This window comes from Cryptomeria japonica, chromosome 11, assembly GCF_030272615.1.
Source record: "Cryptomeria japonica chromosome 11, Sugi_1.0, whole genome shotgun sequence".
Lineage (NCBI taxonomy): Eukaryota > Viridiplantae > Streptophyta > Pinopsida > Cupressales > Cupressaceae > Cryptomeria > Cryptomeria japonica.
In genome coordinates, this window is record NC_081415.1 from 570379512 (window position 1) to 570397083 (window position 17572).

The following is a 17572-nucleotide window of genomic DNA, read 5'->3' on the forward strand; positions in this document are numbered from 1 at the left end:
TTCTTGTTGGTTTCATAACTGTTTACGGGGAAGGTCGAGTTTTCAGGGAGACCTCCCTTGTTCTAAAAACTATAAATTAAGGAAAGATATATAGAAGAGGGGTTAGATTTTGTGACCAATTTTTGGTTGGTTTTTGTTTTTCCCTCTGTTTTGTGTATTTTCTGTTTTGTAGAAGTAAGAATCAGACTACTAAATTTGGAATGGAAAAAGATTTATACATGTATTATCGTGCCTTTGTTGCATAAGAATATATATATTGAATGATCATACTATTCTTGGGAGAAGTAAAATCTGTGTGTTTTGAATCTATGTAGATACATGTCTTTGCATATGTTTATCTAATCAAATAACAGTAAGGATCTTTCCATTGCAGAAAATTATTATTCTTCTGATATTCCTTCCTTTGAGTGTTTGTTTTCTTTTAGAGAAGATTCGTGTTAGAGGACAGATTTGGTTTCTTAAATCTGTTCATTCTTTATTAAACCTGTGGAAATGGTGTACTGAACGTTTTTTTAGTTGTTGTCATCTCTTATATTGAAAAGATAGGAAAAAATGCTTTCTCCTTTTTAGGAAACATGTGTGAAATATCGGCCTCTCATCCAAGAATGAAGTAGGCAGCCTTACACGCTTTCAGGTTAAAAGCGACTATTCAAATTAAAATAGTTAAAAGCATTCCTTGAAAAACTGAGATAGGGAGTTGTACTTATGAAAAATTCAGAGGGAAGTGGTTTATACAACACTTACCCAACTGTTTAGTGAAATAATTGTCCTTAAAATAAGGCGACAGAGTTCAAAATTGATCATTTTAAAAAGGGACAAATTTGTTCACTAACAAAACCCAAATGGGAAAAACCATGGTGAGGATGAATACCCACAATTATTCTTTGAACTCTTCAGAAGTTCACCTTGTTAGGAGCTAAGCCTAGTTAGAAGCTTATACAATAATGTTCTATTAGGAACAACTCTGATTAAGGACCACCTAGTTAAGGGATTGACTACAAATACCCTGTTAAAGGTAACCTCAATGGAGGTTTTCAAATCCAAGATAATGGATCACCTAGTTAGAGGATGTCAACAACAATCCTGTTAGAGATTACCCTGTGAGGGGATTTCAAAACTGCTGTAATGGTTAGAGAAAAATAGGTTCTTTCACCGATCTAAAAATAACACTTCCTTGTTGAATAAGATCCTTTACCGCTCCTATCTTCCTTCACATCATTCTCTAGACACACCTTCTAGTTTGACATCAATCGCTTTCACACCCTATCAAATTTCCAATGTTCATTCAATCAATCCATCGACCTTATAAGCAAACACATTAGATCAATAACACAACACATACACTACAATTCTCATAGAGATTACAAACACATCAATTCAATCTTGATCATTAGATTACATTACAATCAATTTCACATTCTTCTAGGCATCTACAACCGCTCCTAGATCACTACACTTTGAATCTTGTAACTCATCACTTGTTTGTCACTTCATACTATGCATTTGATCATTCCCAAGATAAACGATTATCTTAACACACCAAAACCATCTAGAAGCTCATCACGTGCAACATGCTTGCATGCATCTTCATCACTGATCATCATTTGATCATAAACCATCACAACTGATCTCCAAGCTTCATCAGTTAGGGTTTTGCTTCTCAACTGACTAGGGTTACTGGTTGATCTTCACTACTTCATTACCGGTTGCATTTACTACTTTTTTATCGGTTGCTATACTACTTTATTACCAGTTTCTATTGATATCAATGACAACACTTCCAATTTTCATGCAATGCCAACATAATATTATTGTGTGTGTTAAAAGAAATTTTTTATTTGTAGAATTTTTTTATAAATTTTTGTTTTCTTCAACAATCACTCATCAATTAAAATTTTATCAATCTCAGCTAGTGATCAAAGGAAATATGCAATGGGGATCTAAGATCCTTGGGTAATAGCTTCTTCTCAACTAGCTCTATTTTTTTTGACAAATATGTTAAAATTACAATTCAACCTAATCTACTATCATTTGGAAGGGAAACATGCTTACTTTGAAAAGGGACACATTTTTTTAGAAAGGAAACAAATTTAATGAGAAAAGAGACACACTTGAAAGAGAAAGGTAACGTAATTGCACAAAATATAAAAATGCTTGCACATGAAATATAAAAAGAATGTTATTTTATTGTAAAATATTTAAATGTAAATACTTGTAAGATTTATTTCTAAAATTAAAAAGTTAATTTTTTTTTTAAAGTAATAAAATACTTCAAAATAATAAAAATCACACCAAATTTCCTCCCCTTCAACAAGAGAAGGCTCTTCTCTCCTTCAAGGTTAGTACGTCGAATCTATGATGCCAAACTCACTTGCTTATTATTGTAATATAATAGATTCATAAACTTTTTCTCTACTATACTAAAATTTGGCTATTTTCTACTCTATTTCCTTGATCTCTTAACTAACTAGCTAACTGTGAAATACAAAAGAGTATTTATAGAATCCTAACTTATACAAGAATATTAGAGTGTAAATCATTGTAGCAATTCTTTATTCATAAATCTAATGCATATAATACAAGGATTTTTTCTTAATGTGTGGCTCTTCCTTGGTTTTAAGTATGATGCAAACATTACTTCAATCCTAACTTCAATTATTCCTAAACTTTAAGTAAAATCCTATTATTTTGCTTCATTTATACAATTAGGTGGTTTAATTAATTCATTTGAAATAAGGCATACATGTTGCTATTCCAAAACAAGGAAATCAAGAAAATCTTTACAGCATGTGCCACAAAATATGTAGCTAGAAGCATTTTATTGTAATTATCTTTTCTTTACTAGATGTCTAGGCCAAGTTTCAAATATCATTCATTACCAATTTGAGCTAGTTACATCAATATTCCACACATATTGAAGCTAACTGAGCCTTTCTAAAGTTAAGTATAATTGCATGGAAATTTTGAAGGGCTTCAAAATATTGTCATGTTCATGTTTTAGCTTTAAATTCTTCCATTATTCTCATGACCCTATATTTGACATAAAAATAAATAAATATTTTTGACTTGGTAAATAAAAGGAAACCTAGTTTGGAATTACTAGTTATTGAAAGATAGAAGGATTAGTAATCAAATATAGACCTATCTAATGAAAGAAAATGAGAATAGAAAATTAAATCTTAAAAAATAAGCTTATGAAAAATAAACTAGTGTAGGACACAGTCATAGATTTTAGATCTATGCATTTCCCACACAACTTTGATGTTGGTACTACCAACATTTATTTCTTTCAAGTCTTCCTATAAATCTTACTCTCAAACACTTTATGGACTTCTTCCACAACTTCATTCTTATGCACAATGCTCTTTGTTGCTTGCTCTAGGAACTTCTATAATAGGCACCTCTCCTTTATTTTCTTTCATTTGTTATCAATCTCCATTTATTGAATAAAGAATCCAAATGCATCGACATCTAAATTGGCAGGCTCTTCTACCCCTATTCCCTTGCACCTTTCTGCAATTTTCCCCAAATATGTGTCACTCCATATGCCTTGATCACGACCTTGTTGCATTCTTACCTCATGATCAACCCCCTATTCTATTCCCATTTTATGGTCTCTTTGCAATATTTTCTTCTATCACTCGTTCCTTCTCTACCTTCTCCCATTCGCTCCCTCCTCCATTTTCTGCATTTTTTTATGACTCTACAATAGAGACATCATGCCCTTCCCTACATCTTCATACATTTCTTTCTCTATTAAAAGTCATCTCATCGAATTTAACTTGCATCCTTCTTTCTTGTGCCAAAATGAGAGCTTTGGGGATGTTGTCATTGTAGTAATACTAGTAGACATGTACACAAAATGTCCAAAAGCTTCATAGACCAGACATGTGAAATGCATATCAAAATTCCTAAGAAAGATGTGGTCTCACAAGTTCCATGATTGCATGATGCATACAAAAAATATTTTGCCAAAAAGGCTATTGAAAATTCTCAATAAATGTAGCTGTCTAATGTGATGCAAGCTTCTCCTACCTTCTTTTGCTTATGAAAAACTTCATAGAATTGGCCTCCAAATCCAGTCTTCACCAATACCCATTCTCCTAAAAAAAACTATCTTGAATTTCTTGCTTTTAGAGGATAAGAGGTCGCACTGGTTCCAAGAGTCCAAGCATCCCTTTTTTTTCCATGTAGCTTGAGATTTTTAAGGGAAAGAAAAGTCTCACCATGCCTAATAAAATGCATGGACACCCCCCATAGTACTTGTGTCTTCCCTCATAAATTTGGATTGTCTCCTTGATCATCTCTCTTTTACCCATTTCTTACGATTTCAACAAAAAATCTAAGTTTATTTATCATCTTCTATTTAATTCTTTGATCACAAATACCCACATGAAATGAATCTATTGATAGGGATGTGACAGTAAATATGATGGTGACTTCTTCATAAGGAGTAGAGAATCTTATTGATGAAGGTAATTTAATGTTGATTGTAAAGATATAATATTTAAAAAATCGTGTTTAAATAATTGATTGATATATTATGTGTAAGATGCTTTAGCCCTCAAGTAAAACACACTAACATTAATTTTTAATATTACATAAGGAAATTATATTATGTGGTAGATTTATTGGATAATATTGGGTTTGATCAATACCTTATCATAAATTAAATATACCTACCTTCTAACTTCTTGGGAGTTGACAAACCATATCTTAGAAGTAAACCATGTTAAGTAGGTTAATTTTTTATTTTCTAGGACCTTATCACCCCTCTTTTGTTTGAAGAAAAAGGGTGTTAATGCATTATAATGTGTTATGGTATAACATTTGTGATTTAATATGAAGTGTACAAAGATGTGCTTTCTATTACTTCGCATGTAGGGAGCTATTATCTTAAGTGGAGGAATGTGGAGTAAGATGGCTTTAGTGTGGTGTTATTTTCTAGCTAGATGGTTGAGAGGTGTCTACAACATGTGTCTTCTCTATTTTCTCAATTTGTTTCTCATGGTTTGTATTAGGAATGTGAAGTAAGGTAAGCATTGTTAGGAAATAATGCATCAATACCCAGTTTCATTTAATATATTTCTTTCATAACTCACGAGAGAAAAGAACAACATAGTCTAGAACTAAGGCAATTTAGTTCGTATTTATATTTCAGATCTAGATATAGAATCAGGAACTAATAATATTAATTTTGAATATATCAAATTTCTATTTTTTATTTCACTCTTAAGCTCTTTCTAAATATTTATTTGTTCACTTTTACTTCTTTTTATGCAAATATCTATAATATCATCTACAACTAAGAAATATATTTTAAACTATTTCATAACTAGTAATACTTAAGATTTTTTCATGTAAGCAAATGGTCTTTCAATCAAAAAATATTGTTTCAAATATTTTTAAATTTTTATTCAAAATTAACAACACTATTGACAAAAAAATTGATGCATTGCATCTCTTATTATTAATTATATTGTTATCTTTACTTATGGTTGTTTTCATTTTTTATTTTCTATCATTTCAATGATACCATAAAAGCTAAAAACAATGAATCACAAATATATGACAAAATAGAATGCAAATTTTACCCTTACAATGCAAGCAAGTTTATATATGCATGCCCTATCGGATGCTCCGGAGAAGCTATCGGAGGATTTAATGCAACCCGTTTGTCTCTTTAAGTCGAAAGCAAAGCAGAAACAAGTCGCACCAAAGTTATATGCAGAAACCCCAATGACAAGAAGACATTAAAGGGACGGCCTCCCAATCAACTGCTAATGCAGATTCATCTTTGTGAAACAGAATTTTGTTTGCCGCGCTCACGATTTAAATGGCTGCCGTCATATTGACTTTTTGTGTCTGGAAAATATAGTCTCATTTTCTTTCTCCGCCCTATAAATCACAACTAGTAAGACGATCCATAAATGCATCCACATGGTTCAAAATAGTTATAAATTCAAGTGTTTCCTTTGAGCTCAACATGTCAAAGCACCCAAGCAACATGTTCATTTTGCAGAAGCTACTGATGTTAATTATGTGCCCTTCACTCCTCATTTGTGGGGCAACAGGCGATTCACTCAAGGTAAGTAAACTATCCAGCAAATTCATTATTCCTGCAATTGGAGATCAAAATATTCGAAACTAACGACTGGAATTGCAGAATTATATTGTTTACATGGGTGGTGTCTCCCATCCTACTGAGGAAGTCGCAATATCTTCCAACCAAGAACTTCCTGCAAAAGTATCCACTGCAAGGTGTCTTTCTTTCGATGTCATGTTCATTTCATTAAGAATTCGGAACTGCAATGTATTAATCCTTCGTTGTGAAATGATTTTGATCAGAGTTGGAGTAAATAACTTAGGTGTAATTCATCATTACACAAAAAGCTTCAGAGGGTTTTCTGCATTGCTAACTCCCGACGAAGCTGCTTCTTTACCAGGTACGAGATACCAAATGGATCATCAGTGAATTTTAGTAGATGAAGAACATGGACTGAAGTATCTCTATAATTTTTGTAGAAATGAACGAGGTAATTTCGGTTTTTGAAAGCAAAACCAGTTGAGTTGCTACGACGCATTCATGGGAGTTTATGGGCATAAATCAGATAAACTCTGTGACTAAGAACGCATACATGGAAGATTACTCGAGGGCTCAATCAGATGTTATCATAGGGATGATTGATACCGGTAAGTTGCAGTGTTGAGTTCTGTAAAATAGTTTATCGGAATTCCTATAATAGAGTATACATTAACCATCCTTGTAAAGGAATTCTGGCACCTGAAATTTTAACTACTTGATTACATTCTTCTTTGGGAAAGGTTGTAGGTGTTTGGCCGGAATCAAAAAGCTTCAGTGATGCGGGTTTACCACCAGTTCCAACTAGGTTTAAGGGGATATGCCAAACAGGGGATAAGTTCAATGTGCACAATTGTAACAGGAAGTCAAGTCAATTGTTAATTGTTAGATTATTTTGATCCTTTATTTTGATCATTTACGTTCTGGGTTAGATTGTCCCAGAGTTTTTTAATCATATTTTTTATTATAGTATGATGTTATTTTGATGATGGATTATGGAGTGTGATCTACAATATTCTTTTTTTTTTATAAAAGTGGATAGAACCACTGAACTATATTAATTTTAAAAGTTTTTTAGAGTGTCTGGTTCAAAAAGCACTGAAGGGAAAGAACCAGTAAGAAAACCCTTCAGTATTGCTTAAGTAACACAAGTCTATTCTATCCAATACAAAATGCCCATTGGCATACTACATCAAAAAACTCATCCCAATTACATAAGCTGTATTAGATATAAAGGAAGCCGCCAATGGAAGCATATAGGAGGAAGATTAATGTATGATCTCAGGAGGATGCATAGCCATTGCTGCCAAAAAAATACTAGTCTGAACCACCCCTGTCTATGAAACACAATTCTCCAAACCACTGGTTAGAATGATACCATATAGCAGAAAGGAAACCATAATCAAAGACCCTGTCAAAATAAATATTGTGATCAAGCATAATAGAACCCAAATGAAGAGAAAGAGAGGATGCTAAGGTTGTCGTGGAGCCAAAATAGATCCAATCCATAGAAAAAATCACAGAACGATCCAAGAAAAAAGCAACAAAAGAAGGAGCCAACTCAGATACCAATTGATTTGTAGATTCCAGGATTTGAAAGACAACCACCAGCCACCAACCCAAACCAAAAGCTTCCAGACAAAACATAACATTTTGACATATAATACGCAGTGACAAAAAAGAGAGAGACATAAAAACCAACCACAAAACTTCCATATATACCATTCACACAAAGGAGCATTATATAAAACCGTAGAAACCTCCACAAGTGTGCAAGGCGCATCCCCCAAATATGATGACAAAAGATCAAGCAATAGGTTGGTAACATGAAATTACCCAATACAATGTGGAAACGAGCATGCCACAAAACCATAATTCTCACTGAAAACCCAGAAATGAAGCAAACTAACACGTCACTATAATCATTAGTGAATGACCGAACAAGGAGAACGCATGAGCGAAGATACCCAAGACATCCCTCCCAACTTAACCGAACATGAATAACACACACAAACCCAACACCAAGAAATGATTAAGGAAAGTACCCGTGCAGAACAACAAACAATAACATGTAATGAGTACTTCCAGAAAGATACGCTAAATAGCCCCGAGTACTCAAAGCACCTTTATAATAACAAACCAATTAAATATGAAATAAAAACCACACCAGACTTATACAGAACAAAAAATATGCCAAACCAATCAGGCACACAATTGGAAATCCCACGCCCTCCTTGTTCCATGTAGAAATTCTTGCCGAATATGCCATTAACAAGGGAGTTCTCATAAGGCAAACAACACCCTCCTCAATGTCACGTATGAAAGAAAAGCCGCACCCAATAAGGAGGTTGGTGAGGAATACAACTATGCCCAAACTATTTAAGGCACCTGAATGCAAACTCCACACTCCCCTCGCTCTATACAGAGATACTTACTGAATATGCCATAAGACAAAGGAATTATGATAAGGCATATAATACCCTCCTCTATGACATATGCGAAAGAAAATATTTCCACTATCCATCCTTACTGGTTACATCAGAAAATAACCATTAAATTTACCATGTAAGCTTACCTCCTTTACTTCAAATATTCCAAAACTGAGGAAGGGATCTCATCCACACTTACCTCCCACATATTAGCATCACTGTCAATGTCTAAGTTAGCCAAGAAATCTATAATCTTATTCACTTCTCTATAACATTGGGAAATCAAGAAGGAATAAAAAAAAAATCTAATATTTGCAAAATATGATCAAGTATACATTGTAATTGTCAACAATTCGATTTCTTTTTCATGACACTTTGAATAATAACCATAGAATCACCTTCAATTATCAAGTCCTTAATTCCCAAAGATATAGTCATATCCAAACCAAAGGACAAAGCAAAGAATTATGCACAATTGTTAGACTTGAAACCAATCGCATGACAACGAACCTGAATAAATCTTACCTTATGATCATAAATTACCATACCTGCCCCTGCCAGGCCAGGGTTCCCACGAGAAGCACCATCAAAATTCAATTTAAAGTGCCCTTGCAGAGGAGGTTTCCAACAAGCAAAATTTCTCTTACTTATAACATTAATCTTATTCAAAATAGATCCACAAGAAGGTAAAACTGATAACATCCTCCAGACTCGAGTTGCCCTACCATCCCAATGAGAAAAAGAGGTAAGGTTTTCCAAATTATTATAGATAAAAGGCAAAGCAACTTCAGAGATGGAAGATTCAATCCTCAATAAAACCTTAGCCAAGGAAGAGCTTGTCTGTTTAAAAATCCTATTATTACGCTCTAACCAAATATTCCAAATCACAATAGATGGAGAAATAATCCAAAGACATGCATAGAAAGATGAGGCAAACAGGAGAGGCCAGGCTCTAAAGTGGGAAAGGAGATCCTTACCAATAACAAAGGATAGATTTATCTTTTGAAACAACCACTGCCAACAAGCATAGGCAAAACAATGAAGAAACAAATGCGCAGAGGATTCTAAATTTTATTACAAAAGACACAAGAAAATACTGCAGTAATACCAAACCTGTCCAACCTCATTCTTGTAAGGACCTTGTCTTGCCTTGCTAACCAAGCAAAAGCACTAGCCTTAGGGAGGCAAGCCATATGCCAAAACAACTTGTATGGCCAAGTAGATAAATCTTTAGCAACCAAGAGAAAATTATAGCCATCCTTAACTATGTACTTACCAGAGATATTCCTTGTCCAGATAAGTTCATCATCAGTATTAGAAAGAATTATTACTCTCTCCCCCAACATCTTTTCATATTCCAATTTCACATTTCGATCAATATCTAAAACTTCAACTGATTTCCATATTTCCACCGTAAGATTCCCACTATACTCAATTTCAAAATAATCAGCCACAAAGACACCCCAAAGGGAAGAAAGAGTGGAAATTAAAGGAGACCAATCCCTCGTATTCACCAAAGGGGGATGTCCATTCCAAACTTCTTCCCAAAACCTGACCTTTCTACCATTATGAACAATCCATGAGAGATGAGGCAAAATCACTGATCTACATTTACATAGAAACTTCCAAATAGTTGAACCAGACGGTAAATTAGAAACTTGGAAAACATACTCTCTTGGTTCGTTATTTAAATATTTAGCAAACATAATATGTGCCCAAAATGAGAACGGTCTCTCATACAATTTTTAAACCAACTTAGCACCTAATGCTAAATTCTGACTTTCCAGACTCCTAATACCTGTGCCCCCAAGGTTTTTAGACAAACAAACTTTATCCCATGCTACCAGAGAGAGTTTATTCTTACCATCTTTATTATTACTCCAAAGGAAGGACCTAAGAGTATCTTGCAAACTAACAATAGACGCTTTCGAAGACTGCAAAACAAACCTGAGATAAATAGGAACAACATTCAAGATAGACTTAATAAGAACAATCTTACTAGCCAAAGATAACCATCTATGATTCCAGGATAGGATCCTTCTAGAGATAACTGAAATAATCTTATCCCAAAACTCAACTTTATCATGCTTAATGAAGAAAGGTATACCAGGATAAGAACAAGGAAGATTTCCAGATGGAAATCCCCAAAAAATATTCAATCTATCATGAACCAATTGTGAAGCATGAAGAAAAAAAATCTTTGACTTATCAACATTTACTCTCTAACCAGAAAAGGATGCATAATTCTGTATTATCCCCTTTATCACTCTTGCCTCACCCAAAGAAGCCTAACCAAATAACAAGGTATCATCTGCAAACAAGCAATGGGAGATGCTTTGTGGAACAATCTAAATCCTAATTCCCTTCCAAAACCCTCCCAGCTTAGCGGCTCGTATAGCCCAACTGAACGTTTCAGCTAGAAAAATTAACAATAAAGGAGACAGGGGATCCCCCTGCCTCAAACTCCTAGAAGAGGAGAAAAAACCACAAGGGGAGCCATTAATTAGAATCGAGAACCTTGCAAAAGAAATACAAGCACGAATCCATTTGACCCATGCCTTGGAAAAGCCCAATTTAAGTAGAACAACACACAAAGTCTCCCATTCTTCTCTATCATATGCCTTCATCATATCTAATTTGAGGATCATGGCTGGGATTCTCTGAGTAGAAATAGAATACAGAACCTCATGCGCCACTATAGCTCCCTTTGTCGTCTCCCTTCCTGGAACAAAACCACCTTGTTCTAAAGAAATGATCCTAGGCAGAATTTTAGCCAACCTTAAAGAAATAGCCTTGGTAAAAATCTTGTACAAAGTGTTACATAAAGTAATAGGGTGAAAATCAACAAATATCTTGGTAACCTTTTTTTTAGGAATAATTGCAATCATTGTAGTATTAAGCTCTTTCAAAACATACCTATTCCTTCTAGCTTCCTCAAGGGCCAATAAAACATCATTTTCCACAAAATCCCAACATTTCTGAAAAAACAAAAGAGTAAAACCATCCAGTCCCGAAGCCTTATCAGGGTTCATTGCAAAAACAACATTCTTAACTTCATCCAAAGAAAGAGGAGACATCAGAATTTTATTATCTTCTGAAGATACCAAATAAGGGATATTAGAAGAAATGTTATTATGAAGATCTCAATGCTTCAAAGATAATAGTGACTTAAAAAACCTAATTGCATCTGAAGCAATATCCTCTTGTTCTGTTAAAAGTTTGCCATTTGGACACTCAATACAAGATATCCTATTTCTACTTCTCTTAATTTTTGTTGAAGGGTGAATTTTGTTTGTATTTCTATCACCATCTGAAAGCCAGATCTCCCTCGATTTCTGTCTCCAATAGATTTCTTCTCTTGTCAAAACTTCTTCAAGCTCTGCTTTTAGCAATTTTAGTTCATCGAAAACAAGTGGCACCATACCATGTTGAATCACATGTGAATTAAGACATTCAATCATATCTTGAATCCTCTGTTTTTCCTGAAAGATGTTCTTAAAATGCAAGATATTTCATTCTCTAATATTCAATTTCAAAAAATTTAACTTCTTAGCAATCTGAAACATTCGGGATCCAGAGCAATAAGGAGAAGAACTCCACCATTTTTTGAGCAAAGGCAAAAATGAAGAATCTCTAAACCACATAGGTTCAAATTTAAAAGCTGACTTAAAAAGAGCTTTATCTTCTAGAATTGATAGGGAAATTGGAAAATGATCTAACCCTGAAACTGGAAGAATAGAGGAAAAAAATTCAAACTCTGAATCAATCCAAACATTTGATAACAAAAACTGGTCTAACCTTTCCGCAATCTGTGAAAAATCTCTTGGCATATTTATCCATGTGAAAATCTCATTCTGAAACTAACAATCAAAAAGACCCATGTCCTTAATGAACATCTCAAAGTCTTCCATAATTTTTTTATTAGGAAGAATACCTCTTTTCTTTTCTCCCAAGTCAGTGATAGCATTAAAATCCCCCCCAAAGATTTTAAAGGGACCATACCTTAAAGGAGAGGAAATCCTCTTATATCTTGATTATAGATCACAAAATATGATTCAAAACATATATTGATTAAAAAATCTCATTTAATCTAATATAGAAATAATAGCCACAAACTTATACAAATTGTGAAAATGTTCTTAATAATGAAAAATCTTACAGAATCGATAGCACAGAATGCCCACTAATTTGGTTATAGGTCACTACATTCTATTTTCTGAGGAACAGAGATGCAAGAGAATTATCAATTTAGTTGAACACGATAAACACTTCGAAGTAATTAATTTACACTTCGATTGAATTTTTACACTGATGGACTGACTGGAAATTTAAAACGTGAAGCGCTGGAATCATATCGTGGATTGAAGTTCTTTCGATCTCCCCGTGATGCAGACGGTCATGGAACCCACACAACCTCCACTGCAGCAGGAGCACTGGTCAAGAATGCAAGTTTATTCGGTATTGGAGAAGGGATTTCCAGAGGAGGTACTCCCGCTGCTCGGCTTGCTATTTACAAAGCATGTTGGTTCCTTCAGTGTAGCGATGCAGATTTGCTCGCTGCTTTCGACGAGGCAGTAAGAGATGGAGTCGATATCATCTCCATCTCAGCGGGACAAAATACCCCACAACCGCAGTTTTTTGTGGATTGAATAGCGATAGGATCTTTTCATGCGATCGCGAGTGGAATCCTTGTTTCTGCATCTGCTGGAAACGACGGGCTGCCTGGAACTGTTAGCAATGTGGCTCCTTGGATTTTAACAGTTGGGGCCTCTTCCATTGATAGAAGCTTCACCTCCGATATAATTCTTGGTAACGATATTGTCTTGAAGGTAGTTATAAAGTTTCTTCCTACTCTACAATTCCTCCGAGTCTTTCTAAAAAAATATCATTTGGTCTGTTGGATCAATTGTTGAACATGTTGATCCACGGCTTGTATGGATCAATTAAGATTGAAATTTAGAATTTCTGTTTTCTGTTGGCCTATTCTATCAACGGGATTACTGATCCTCTTAAGCTAACACACAATCGATTCCAATCGATGTTGGAAAACCAAATAATTCAGCTTGTAGTGGATTGCCATTTTCTATTTAAACAAATTAGAGACATATGTGCCTCCTATTAAAACAATTTTCGATCTTTTTTAAACAAAAAATTGAATGTAATACAGGTGGGATTGATTAGATTATGGCCTTGTAATTGCAGGGAGAAGCTGTGAATCCGAACACACAAAATCGATTTGCTGGTCTTGTCGCAGGAAGCAGCTCTGGTGTGCCTCGTTACCCTCCGGAAACTGCAAGGTATGCTAAGAAAAAACAAAACCTATGTGTGTGTACATTGTTATATATAAATGTGCTCATGTTATATTTTAAATACCAGTCTTTGTTGGCCGGAAACACTTGATCCTGCAAAAGTGAAGGGAAAGATAGTGGTTTGCACAATATCTGTTTCAAATGATTATAGACCGTTAAAGGTTTTTGAAGTGCAAAGAGCTGGAGGTGTGGGCATCATAGTGATCGATCCAATTGAAAAGGATCTTTCAGGCCATTGTGTAATACCTGGTACCGTAATAGGAGCAGAGCAAGGAGCACAACTTATGGCATACATAGCCTCAGAAAAGTAAGAAACCTCTCAGAGATTTTAATTATTCTTTAGCCCCAACGAGCACTGACTCATCTATGTTTTCCTATTGTTTGATCGGTTGTTATGATTTGATTGTGATGATCAGGAACCCTACGGCATACATCGAAACCACTTCCACAGTTTTGAACACTAGTCCGGCACCTCAGATGGCTCTATTTTCTGCTTTAGGTCCCAATAGCGTAACTCCAGACATCATCAAAGTGAGCCATTTTAGCTCTTCATTGATTTTTGTTTAAATGATGATATTGACTGTGAATTTCTGGTAAAAAAGTTCAGTTCATTAACTTCTATTGAGGAACAATGTGTGTATGGATACTCTAGCCAGATATTACAGCACCCGGAGTAAGCATATTGGCAGCATGGTCACCTGTAGTAGGTAAACAATCATTGGATTTCAACATGATTTCTGGAACATCCATGTCTTGCCCACATGTGTCCGGTGTAGCTGCTATAATCAAATCACACCATCCCACATGGAGCCCTGCTGCAATCCAATCTGCTATCATGACAACAGGTGACCATTTGCTATTCATTCGTGAACTTCCCATATGAAAAATTGTATTTGTTGGCACCCAGTACTGATGAATTTACGATACATCCACAACAGCATTTGTTACAGATAAAGCAAAGAAACCCTATGAAGAACACAACAGGACCATTTGATTATGGATCAGGACATATAAATCCAATGGCGGCCTTAGATCCGGGCCTCGTTTATCACTACGATGTAAAAGACATGATAAAGTTTGTGTGTGTCATTGGAGCTAGTCCAGCCCAGCTTAGAAATCTGACAGCTGATCGCACAAGATGTATGCCAAATTCCCCCCCTCCATACAACTTGAATTACCCTTCCATCGCAGTGGCAAACCTTAATGGAAGCTTAACAGTATCGAGGACTCTCACAAACTATGCAAGTGGATATTATGTCTACAAAGCAGTTGTTCAGCGCGCCCCAGGTGTGGATGTTGAGGTGCTTCCCAGAATACTTAGATTTAAGCAAAAGGGAGACAAGGTCCCATTCACAGTCAAGTTCAGAGTAAAGAAAGCATCTTCTAAGTTTGTGTTTGGGTCACTAACTTGGAGTGATGGCAAACACAAGGTCTACTCGCCAATCGCTGTGAACCCAACTGCCGCTTAGCTGTTTATTAGGAACGAAAATTATTTGTCCAAATCAAGCTTGCAACAAATGTCAATCCAACATTTGTATTTTCATTTATTGTCTCATTTAGTCTTGTTACCAATGTCAACTCCACACTTGAAGCATCTTAAGAAGGAAATCTATATCTTTTGGGAGAATATTTTTCTACATATATTAATTAAAAATAAAGTTAAAATGTATATAAAGTTTTACAATAAGAAATGGTTGCAGTATGTATAACTTATTATACTTGGTCATGCTTCTATTCTTTGGGATTAGTTTGGTCATCAGATTAAGATATGAATGTCAAAATTAGATGGTTTCGAGAGATTGGGTCTTTTGTCCTTTAGTTATGCTTTCATTCTTGGGGATTAGTTTGGCCACCAGATTAAGATATGAATGTCAAAATTAGATGGTTTTGAGAGATTGGGTCTTTTGTCCTTTATACTCTCCCTCTAATGGTGTAACAAAAACTAGATGCTAGACTAGTATTTCAAAACTAAGATTAAAGCTACCAAATTTCTTGCTACAATATTAGTTTTTTTTTTCATTTGTAATCTCTTGAGTGGCAGGGTTGTTGAGTGCATACATGATTCTCATGAATCAATAGCATAATGTATTGCGATTGTCAAATTAGCAACTCCAAAAGAATGCATAGACAATCAATCCTTGAAAATAATCAAATTATTCTAAGGTAGTTCAAGTATCTACTTTTGGATTTTGATTTTGAAAAGAAGGGATAAACAATACTATGATTGGTTTTACCACCCATATGATGTTGTAACAAGAATGTGTAGTTAAATATATAATTGTATTGGGATACAAAATCCCCCACAAAGTATATGCCCCTTCCTTTTATGTTTAATTTTCTCTATTTTGTTTAGAATGCCATTAAAATAAAAGTGGCCCATCCATGACAACTTGATGATTTAGTGCAACATTTTAGAGTTGTCAAACTAACAACTCCAAAATAATATGTAGACAATTGATCCTTAAAATGGCTGAATGGTTCTAGGATAAAGTATTCCTAAACTATTTATTTTGAATTTTTTATCTAATAAAGGCTGAAAACAAGTTCCAATACAAAATTCCTAGATAGGTAAATTTACCATGTAAGTAAGCTAGGAAACATGTGCTTCTACATAATGATCTATTTGTAAAAAGATCTCATGAAGAGAGATGTGTTGAATTAGCAAGGGGAGCAATGCTCTACAATTTTGGCAATCTTTCATTTCTTTCTTTCTTCCAATAAAAGAATATAGATATTGAATCCTAACTAGTCATAGAGCTAAAAAAAGAGGGAAACAAAAAATTAAAAAAAGGGCAATACACCATAAGGAAAAAAGTATAGCCTTTCTAGGGAAAATTGGAGAGGAATACACTTTAAATTTATTGAAGCTCATTTTATTTTGTAGGCTTCAAAATGATTGACCAATTGAACATTTGGTGTCCTTATATGAAATATTTATTCAAGTCCTAAATTGTGACCTTGAATTGAAATTAAAATTGTAGCAAGGGATGAAAAGGTGTCTCAATCTCTATAGTACTTGATGTTTGTTGCCAAACCCTTAATGATGTATAGTCTACTTATCATTTCACAACCAATGCCTTCAATTATTTTTGACCTATCAAAATATAATCACTTAAAATGGGGACCAAATCCCTTATTTATAAGAACAAGAATATGTACAACTAGCTCTAAAGTGGCCAAATGGGACTAACACATTTGTTTGAATTTATCCTTGTTCATTACTTTATTTACTTTTGATGTTAGTATCTCTCCTATTTTCAATCCTAACAACAATTATATTCTCATCAAGAAATTCATATAATTTCTAGATAAAAAGTTGGGCTTGTACTATCTTTGGAGAAATAGAGTTCAATAACTTTGCAGATTCTAATTTGACCTTGTAGCAAGAGATTGTGTGGAGTTAATTCTATTCAAACAATCATATGTATCTTTGTACCTACATCTATTTAAATCTATAGAAAAATGAAGGTAACTAATACCTATGGAAGAGAATGATATGATGATCATATAATTATTGTGTAGATCCATGGCATTCGTAAGGCTTTAAACAAAAATATTGTGTAAGAAGAAGAGCTAAACAAGTTTGATATGTTTGAAAGTTTTTTGAATCTTTTTTCAAAATAAGAAAGGTGTCAAATAAGGATGTGATTTTTAAGAAGGCCACTTTTTGATAGTTCTAAAAAAGAGCAACTTCTATTTGTTGGATGCCACCATTTTGCAAGGGTGTGAGCTAGCATGGAGGAAATGAAAGT

General features: G+C 34.4%; 1 pseudogene; it reads left to right on the plus strand.

The window, feature by feature from the left end:
* LOC131064763 (subtilisin-like serine-protease S) overlaps window positions 1–14387 on the plus strand; it is a 60169-nt pseudogene extending 45782 nt beyond the window's left edge.
* The last annotated feature ends 3185 nt before the right edge of the window (window positions 14388–17572 follow it).